Source organism: Gossypium arboreum, chromosome 3, assembly GCF_025698485.1.
Source record: "Gossypium arboreum isolate Shixiya-1 chromosome 3, ASM2569848v2, whole genome shotgun sequence".
In the NCBI taxonomy this organism is placed as follows: domain Eukaryota; kingdom Viridiplantae; phylum Streptophyta; class Magnoliopsida; order Malvales; family Malvaceae; genus Gossypium; species Gossypium arboreum.
The window spans coordinates 24,469,620-24,479,559 of NC_069072.1; the positions used below are offsets into that span (position 1 = coordinate 24,469,620).

The 9,940-nt window shown below is 36.6% G+C and overlaps 1 non-coding gene across 1 annotated transcript; it reads right to left on the reverse strand.

Moving 5' to 3' along the window:
• Positions 1–7,937: 7,937 nt before the first annotated feature.
• Positions 7,938–8,044, reverse strand: LOC128290909 (small nucleolar RNA R71). The gene has a single exon (XR_008280687.1). It is a non-coding gene; the product is annotated as a small nucleolar RNA R71 (small nucleolar RNA).
• Between the last annotated feature and the right edge of the window lie 1,896 nt (positions 8,045–9,940).

Below are 9,940 nucleotides of genomic sequence, written 5' to 3' on the forward strand. Positions count from 1 at the left end.
TGAGATTGACGCATTATTCCAGTCTATCTCAGGTAAAATGCGGTAGTGTTTTGTAATTAGAGTGTGCAGCGGGAGCGTGGTGATGTAGTCTGTGTTATGCGACTGATCCGATAGTTGGAAATTTTGGGGACGAAATTTCTTTAAGGACGGGTGAATTGTAACGCCCTGAATTTGGGCCTAGAAGTATTAGGTCTTAAGCATGGGAACAATTATGAGACAACACAAAAATGATTAGTTGTGCAAGAGAGTGACACAAATGCATGTCTGCTTCAGTGGTTAAGGGCTCTAAGAAGTGTCTGAGAAGTCTTGGGTTCAAGCCTGAGCAGATGCAAAAATTTTTGTTTTTTTAAGGAATAAGCACTATCTTTAGGACGTAGGCTTTTAAATAAAAATGGGTAAAACATGACAGAAAGGGCCTGGTGGTCTAAGGGATAAGTGGCATGCTATGGTTACTTGAGGTTTGAGGTTTGAATCCTACTTTGAGCAGTGGAGTGTTTTATTTTGCTACACTTGCCGTATGGGTAGTAGAGTTTGACTGAAACACTACTGAGTGGAGTGAAGTTTGAATTGGTCATGGAGGGAATGTTGGGATGTGGGTAGTGATCAATTTAGGAGATATTGATAGAGGAATTTTAAGAGGGATTTGGGGAGGAAATCGTGGGGGGTTGAGGGGAGAGATAGAGTTGTGCTGAAATTGAACTGTGGGCACACATCAATTCTGCTTTCGTTACTCCTTCTCTTCATTTTCAGATTCTATCAATTGTTTTGGGGTTCCTTTCACTCTTGGTTTTAGATGGCCGAATATTGCTGTTGACAATTCGGGATCTTTCCGCGTTGGCCTATCTTGGTTCTTATCTTTTTCTTTGGAGGCCGATAGTGCTAGGTTGTTAGGCAGTAGTTTTCATCCCTGCTTATTCTTTCTAGTTTTCACTTCTCTAGTCGATTGCTCTTTACTCCTCTCTCTTTTCTTTTGAGACTAAACAATTGCCTTTCTTTTGTATTCTAGTACCCTAGCCGAATATTGCATTTCTCTCCCTCTCTGTCTTTCAGTTTTGAGCAATTTCTTTTGTCTCTTTGCTTGTTCTCTGCCGATTTTCCTCTTCTATTGTTCTTCTTTCCCTCTAACAGGCATGTGTTGGCCAAATACTGCTAGGTAAGTCCCTGCTTTGCTTCTACTCCTTTCGACTTTTCTCTTCTTTCTTATATTATCATTACACCTCCCTCTGTTTATTGCTTCAGTTCAATCCTCCCTTTCGGTTCTTTACTGAATCTGTTCTTCCCTTGCGCTCAACTCTTATTTTCTGTGGTTTTGGTAAGTCTTTTGGTATGAGACGAGGATGTAGTTTCAATTGTGAATTGGAGTAGGTGTTCTGACTCTATATTATGATTAAACCTTGTTAGCAGCATGGAATCACATCAAACTTGGTTTACCTGCAGATTTGAAGGCTACAACGGTTGAAGCAGTGGAAGTAAGTATTGTTAATGATTTCAGTTGGGGATTATCCTTGCATGACCGGTTCTAGGTGTGGCTAATGTTGGGCATGAAATTGTGATTTGTTTATGTGTGAGTAATCTCAGGAGCATTCGTATCTGGAATCCTAACAGGTGTGTAACCACACTACCATACTCGTAAATCGACAAAAGTTGAAATAAGTGACCATCGACACCACACGAGCATGCACTTATTCATGTGGTAATTCGAACGCCTAAATGTGGGCGTAAGATCGTAGAGGCCACCATGAGCGACTTCATAGTCTAAGGCTGATTTGGGCCATGATGGGCTGAAATGGGCCATGTGGGTACCATGGTTTTGTGGGCCTCACACGGGTAAACCACACAGACGTGTGAAGAATATTTGGATAGGCTATGTAGATCACACGGCCAAGGCCATTTTTGGGCTTTGTGGGCCACACGGTGTGTGGGACCGCATGGGCCCACAATATGGGCCTGAGGCCCATTTTCACTGTTTGACTGTTGTGGTTTGTACGGGTCGCCCAAGATGACTGTGGACCTACTGTCGGGTTGTTAAGTACACTAGACCCCCTTATATGATAAAATGACTATTTTTCCCTTATGTGATAAAATGACTATTTTTCCCTTATGTGATAAAATGACTATTTTACCCTTATCTGATAAAATGACTATTTTGCCTTTTTGTGATAAAATGACTATTTTGCCCTTATGTGATAAAATGACTAATTTTCCCTTATTTGATAAAATAACTATTTTTCCCTCATATGGTAAAATGATTGTTTTGCCCTTATGTAGTAGAATGACTATTTTGTCCCTATGTGATATATGTTTATATTTTAGCATGCTATTGTAACTGTGTTGAGTACATGTATAATATTATGACATGACATGACATGTGGCATGATGCATTGCATGGGGGTGGGTTTTATATGATTAGAGGAAGTGTACTATACTGGCAGCTCTGCTGCAAATCACGATGGCTTTAAGCCTATTATACTGGCAGCTCTGCTGCGAAAACTATTTAGTGCCACAACCAGTGGTAATTCTGGAGTGTAGGGATGGGTGGGTTGATTATATCCCCACATGGAGTGTAGGGTTGGACGAGATGGAGTGTAAAGGCTAGATGGGTAGCATTTGCATACTGTTTACTGTTACTGAACTATTTACTGTTACTACAATGGGCCAAGGCCCAAACACATGACTGATTATGTATTAAGATGGGCTAAAGCCCAAACTAATATTGTCAATATTATTGATATGGGCTTAGGCCTAGACTATGCTTGTTTCTGACTGTTTGGTTTAAGGGATTACACACTGAGTTTTTGTAAACTCACCCTTCTACTTATTTGTTCAGGTAATCCTTAGGCGGATTGGTGCTACGAGGGACTCGAAGGTGGCTACCAACAGCTTACACTTCCATATTTATCTTTTAATTTATAAGTAGTTTAATTTGGGTATTTTTATGTAATAAGGCCCTCTCTAGATTTTATTTTTAATTTGGGGATTTATATTTCTCTTGCTTTAATACTGCTAACAGTAGGAAAAAGGCACGGGTTTTCCAAAGGATAAATGTTTTTCAAAACACCCCGTTTCACGCAACATGTTTTAAGAGCTTCCTCTACAAACAAGATTTTGAAATTAAAAATGTTTTAAAGAAAATACTTTTGATAGTGACGCAAGTTTTAAAATCATCTTTAGATCATGCAAAGAGGCTTAATAAAGATTAGACTTTTCAAATGTTATCACGCTTTACGAAACACTTCAATGTGACATTACCAGATTCGACTATAAAGTCTAGGCCGAGTTTGGGGTGTTACAATCATTATCCTTTGTCCTTGATTTTTCATGAAACTTCCAGCACAATAATGTTGTATCCTTTGTGCAGGACAATTTGCAAAGTTGTAGGCCACTTTTCAATTCAATTTCAAGCCACGTTTCCATGAGGTTGAAAGTCAATTTGGATAGAAATTCTTTGGCTTCAATTTTTATGTCGACTTTGAAAGTCGGTTTGTTTTCTTACATAAATTACACTTAGGAAAATTAGTAGTAACTCTATAATCGAACTCTTTGGTTTTACTGTAGGACTCATGGTTGCCACTAGTAATGTAGAACGTAACCTTTCCAGGAAGGTGAAGAGGATCTTTACAATAGATAACACCTTCCTGAATGATCTCAAGAGGAACTTCAATCTCCCCGAACATACATGACTGGGCAGATTTTGATGGATCATAGAGAAAAGATCCAACAATAGTGACCTACAATGCAAGCTTTTAAGACTTAATTGAAGTCATAAAGATAAAGAACTTCATGAAACAAAACTTCCAGTGACAAAGAACCGAAGATATAGAACTGTTTGGCACACACCTTTGTAGTCTTATTTGAGTAGCACCATTCTGGAGAAATCCCCCAAATTGTGAATTTCTTCTGTTCAACAGTAAAGCCTGAACCAATTGAAAAGGAAAATCCTATTTCATCGTGGTTGGACAAAGTTTTATAATAATCATGATTGGTATCAATGGTTTCTATTGTAGAAGAATATGAAGGAATTTAATCATTTTTAACTTCTTCATGTTGCATTATAAAAGCTAGCATAGAGAGAGATAATAAAATGTCAACAAAATAAGCTACATACTAGAATTTCAATTGTCAAAAGTACTATCATCAGTAGAAGGTCATAAATCTTCAAATTTAGATACATACATTAAAATTCAGCCAATGAGACCACTCTTGTTGCTTAGCTAGCCCTGCTATTGAAGAGATAGTGGCTTTCCCTTTTTAAGGACAAAGAAATTCTCATTAAAGGAAAAAAATATATTCAGCCTCATATTAAGTCCAAAATGTATGATAAAGACAGTGAGCTTTGGAAAACTTGGCCTGGTAGCCACCTTTAGGAAAGACTGTTACCAATTTAGAGCCCAAACCTTATACCAACAATATATCTCAACCAAAACATAGCCTAGAATAGAATAATTACAATAGGATATTGTTATACTAAGCTTTAGTTGATAATGAGTTTTGATATAACAAATTAAAATTTTTTGAATAAAAGTTAAAGTTGAACAAAATTGGCAAAATGATATTTCAAATGAAGTTTATGAGATAAAATTTTGAATTTTATACTTTGAACTCTTAGAAAATTTTTGAATCAACTTTTAAATCAAGTTAAAATGATTTCAATCAAGTTAGAATTTTGTCAATCAGTTAAATTATTTTTAAAACAAGTCAAAATAGCTCTAGGCCAAAAAGTATCGTATATCGTTTCCAAAATATTGATACCCTTTCAAAAATCAATACCAAGTTAACGTTCTTTTTCTCAACAAATTCAGCTAAGAATCGATCCAATATCGATACTTTTTTATTTGGTATTGATAAATGTAACACCCTCACCCAACCCAATCACTAGATCTGAGAGTGGGCATTATAACAAAACTGGGTTATTGTTCATACTAAGATCTCACTATTTTAAAATCTGATTATATTACCTATTTATAAATTAAACTTATATAAGAGAAAAAATTTCTTAAATAAATTTCATTGTCCCAACTTTGAACTCTAATGAGACTACATAATTATAGTATATTTGACCCTACGGAGAAGCCTCTAAAGATAACCCCTTCCTATGTACATGACACTTTACTATGGACCTCCTTGATTCAATAAGGTATGGCTTGATCCCTCCTCGAGTTCCTTAATTCACAATTCCTACAACCAAAGATCAAACTTCTATAAGTTTGAATGAACTTAGTGAGTCTCTAGTTTTCACATAAATAAATCCCCACACAACGGAGGTTTAAATAAATTGAGCTAGATATGATAAAATCCCTGTTTGTTCTGGGAAAGTTCACTTAAACCTATCGTAGCAGACTTTATCTTATCTTTGATCCTATCCATTAATGGATAAGTCATTGATTAATTATCTTCTGCCATTCTATCGACTTCGATTAGCATTGTTAGTTCCTTTTATTGTCTCATCATTTCTATGGACTCTATCACTTCCTTTACCTTATGTTATTTCTTTATTTTTTTTTCTATTGTGGGTTCTTCCTTTCACCGTATTCTTATAAGGTAGTTTTTCAACCTTATTCCTGAGCCTTGAGTATTTCACCTTGGATGACCATTTCACATCTGTTTAGTTCAGGGAGGATCCTCCTCTTACCTTAGTCCTAGAAGGGACTTACTAGCATCCCAACTGTCAGGATAACTTATTATAGTCCTCCACCACTATGGCAAACCAAGGTCTATTTAGTTTAATAAGTGATCGAACTACTTCATTACAATCTTGTAACAGCCCGGTTAAGACCCTAGTCGAAACATTTGTTTCGGGACTACAAATCTGAGTCAAAAAATATTTTAATATTATTTTTCATGTTTACAGTATGTGGTTAAGCATGTGTAAAAGTTTCGTGATAAACCGTAGATTATACATATTTTTACCCCATGCTTGGCATACTTATGAATGATTTTTCCTTGGTTTTAGTGAATTTGATGCTCCTAATCCTTTAATTTCATGTTTTTATACTCAGAGGAGCTTAGGATAGCAAAAAGAGCGAGAAATGGGCCAAAAACGGACAAATTGGGCTTAAAATAGTGTTGCACACGGCCTAGGCACTTCCACACAGGTAAACCACATGCCCGTGTGAGGCAGACGAAGAGACCACATGCCCGTGTGTCGTGGCCATGTCGACTAGAAACCAACTCAGAATTACACATGGTTTGAGCACTTGCACACAGGCGTGGCACACGGTCGTGTCCCTGTCGAGCCCAAGTCTAGTTCTAATCAGAAAATGCCACTTTTGAGGGTTTTGAAGCATTCTAAAGCCTATATAAACACCCTAGAAGAGGATTAGACGGGACACATAGAGTTTGAGGTAGAAAATACTCAAGAATAGCCATCAGAATCACCTCAGAGCCAGGATCTACATCAAGGCTGAAGATTTCCATCCAATTTCCTAGTAGTTCTTTGGGTTTCTTTATGTTTTGTTATTTTCCAAACTTTGAGATGTTTTCCATTATTATTATGAACTAAACTCCCTAAATTCCTAAGGGAGATGAACCCTATGACGAATCTTATTACTATTTGAATTATATGATAAAGACTTATTCTTATTCTTAATTGTGAGTTCTAAATTCTTGTTTTAATACTCCAGGGTATTAATTCAGGTTTTGATGTACTTATTCAATGGAGCAAAAGTCCTTGTTTGAGAGTAGATCATCCATAATTAATCAGAGTTGAATGCAGTCCTAGAGATAAGATGACACAAATCTATCGAATTAGAGTCAAATCTAATAAGGGAGTCTATAGATCGAGTTAATGCGACAATAGGGGTTTTAATTAGAAAGAGATTTCAATTAATCAACCTAAATTCAGTTGTTCTTAGTCTCGAGAGAGATATTAACATAAATTAGGGATTTCTACGGATTAAGTTAAGTGAATAAATCATCTAACTCAGAAGTAATGAGTGAAGTCTAGGTGGATTCTTCCTTGGGTATTGTCTTCTCCATCGATTTTTCCTAAAGTATTTTCCAAACTTCATCTTTTTCGTAATCTTAGTTAATTAGATAAATAGTTTTAGTTTAAAAACACACTTTAATTATTAGGCTAGATAATAAAAAGATAGTAATTACTAGTACTTTTAGTCCTCGTGGATACGATATTTCCAGTCTCACCATAACTATACTACTATTCGATAGGTGTGCTTGCCTTAAGTCAAATTTTTAGTTAGTTACACGATCATCAAGTTTTTGGCGCCATTGCCAGGGACTAAGATATTAGGAACACTTAATTTTTATTACTTTATCCATTTTTTTATTGCAATTTAAATTTTATTTTGCTTAAATTACTAAATTTTCTTTTATTTACTTCTGGCAGGTTTTCATAGTTTATGACTAGAAGAAACCTGTCTGGACCTTTACTTTTTGATTGTGAGATCGAAAGAACAGCTCGCAGAAATCGAAAAGAAATAAGGTGAAGCATATAGTACATAGAGGAAGGGCAAGAGGATCTTATTCACACCACAACGGAGAGATGGTTGATAATCAGAATAACCCGCTACCCTCTGTGGTTGCTGCAAACCTAGTAAATCAGGATCCTGTCCCTCGTACTATGTATGATTATGCTAAACCTACTTTAACAGGAACCAAATCGAGTATAGTTAGGCCTGCTGTGGCTACAAATAATTTTGAACTGAAACCTAACACAATTCAAATGATACAACAGTTTGTTCAGTTTTTATGGTTTGCAGGACGAGGATCCCAATACTCATTTAGCAAATTTTCTGGAATTCTGTGGCACTTTTAAGATCAATGGCGTATCTGATGATGCCATTCGCCTTCAGTTGTTTCCATTCTCATTGAGAAACAAAGCTAAACAGTGGTTAAAATCGTTACCACGAGGGTCAATCACTACTTGGGAACAAATGACCGAAAAATTTTTACTAAAACATTTTTCGCCGGCTAAAATGACTAAACTAAGGAAAGATATTTCTTCTTTTGTGAAGATGGATTTAGAAACTCTTTATGATGCATGGGAGAGATACAAGGACTTATTGAGAAGGTGCCCTCACTATGGGTTACCTCTATGGTTGAAGGTTTAGACTTTTTACAACGGTGTGAACCCCTCAACAAGGCAACTTATCGGCGCAGCCACCGGTGGAACATTAAACAAAAAAACACCTGAAGAGGCTTATAAATTTATTGAGGAAATGTCACTGAATAACTATTAGTGGTAAGTCATGAGAACGAAGCCGACGAAAGCCACTGGTGTTTTCAACCTCGATGCGGATACTATGTTATCTAACCAGGTAGAACTTTTAAATAAAAAGATTGATGGTTTGTATGGTTCTCATCAGGTACATCTAGTAATGAGGTGTGATTCAAATGGAGGAGGAGTACATAAAACAGAATATCAATCCTTCAACCCTACCACCGAGGATGAACAAATCCACTATATGGGTAATAATTCTAGACCTTAAAATAACTGTATAGTAACACTTATAATGCAGGTTGGAGGAACTATCCCAATTTCTTGTGGGGTGGTCAAAGAAATCAAAGGCCACAACATCCCCCGGGTTTTCAACAACCACCTTACTAGCAGGAAAAGAAGCCGAACCTTGAGGAGATGCTAACGAAATTCATCTCGGTGTTAGAAACTCATTTCTAGAATACCGAAACAGCACTCAAAAATCAACAAGCGTCGATTCAAGGGCTCGAAACTCAAATGGGTCAGCTTGCTGAGTTGATTTCTGAACGACCATAAGGTAGCTTGTCGAGTAATACTGAAACTGAACCAGAACCGAGGCAAGGACTTGTGGTAAGTAAAGGTAAGGATGAGGTGGACCACAGTGAGTAAAAACTGGTAAGTAGAGAATATAAACCTCGTGTGCCATACCCCAGTGCGACAAGGAAAGACCACACGGATGAACAATTTGGTAAATTCCTTAAATTATTAAAGAAATTACATATTAACTTACCGTTAATTGAAGCTCTTTTGGAGATGCTAAATGCAGTTAAATTTTTAAAGGAGCTTTTAGCAAATAAGCGGAAGTTGGATGAGGCGTCGCATGTGGAGTTGAACACAGTTTGCTCAGCCATTCTACAGAATAAGCTACCCAACAAGTTGAAAGATCCAGGGATTTTTATGATTCCTTGTTTAATTTGTAGTCTAAATGTTAACAATGCTTTGGCTGATTCAGGGGCAAGTATTAATGTCATGCCTTATAAAATTTCTAAACAACGAGGTCTTGGGAAACCCAAACAAACTAGGATGAGCATTCAATTGGTAGATAAAACAATCAAATTTTCTAGGGGTATTATTGAAGACGTGCTTGTTAAAATTGACAAATTTATATTCCCAATTGATTTTGTTGTTCTAGACATGGAAGAGGATAGTGATGTGTCTTTAATTTTAGCACAACCCTTTTTAGCAACTGCGAGGAATATCATTGATGTTGGCACAAGTGAATTGATACTTTGTGTAAGGGATGACATGATTACTCTTCAAGCTTGTGATTCTGCTAAAAGATCTAGCAATCTAGATGATTCGATTAACTTAAATTATGTTGCAACTCAAACTTCTTTGTAGAAGTCCCCTAGGAAGAACGTGTGGAGCCTCATTATAATCCATGCCGGAAAAATAGAGCGACTCACAAAGAACAAAGGCTTTATATCGATGAACTAGATGAATGGTGAACACATGTCAAAGAGAAATCAAAAGCACACAATGAATCCAAGCGACATCATGATGAGCGTAGGGATAAAACAACGCAATTTAAGGTCGAGGACAAAGTTTTGTTAGATAAAAAGGACCCTCAATTTGATACTTTAGAGCACAATACAGACGAAGCGACTCCCTTCACAGTAATGAACATCTTTCCACATGGTACAGTCGAGGTAACAATTACTAAATTCAAAACTTTGAAGGTAATTAATACTCGACTTAGACCTTATTTTGGTAAAACTGATAGCAGAA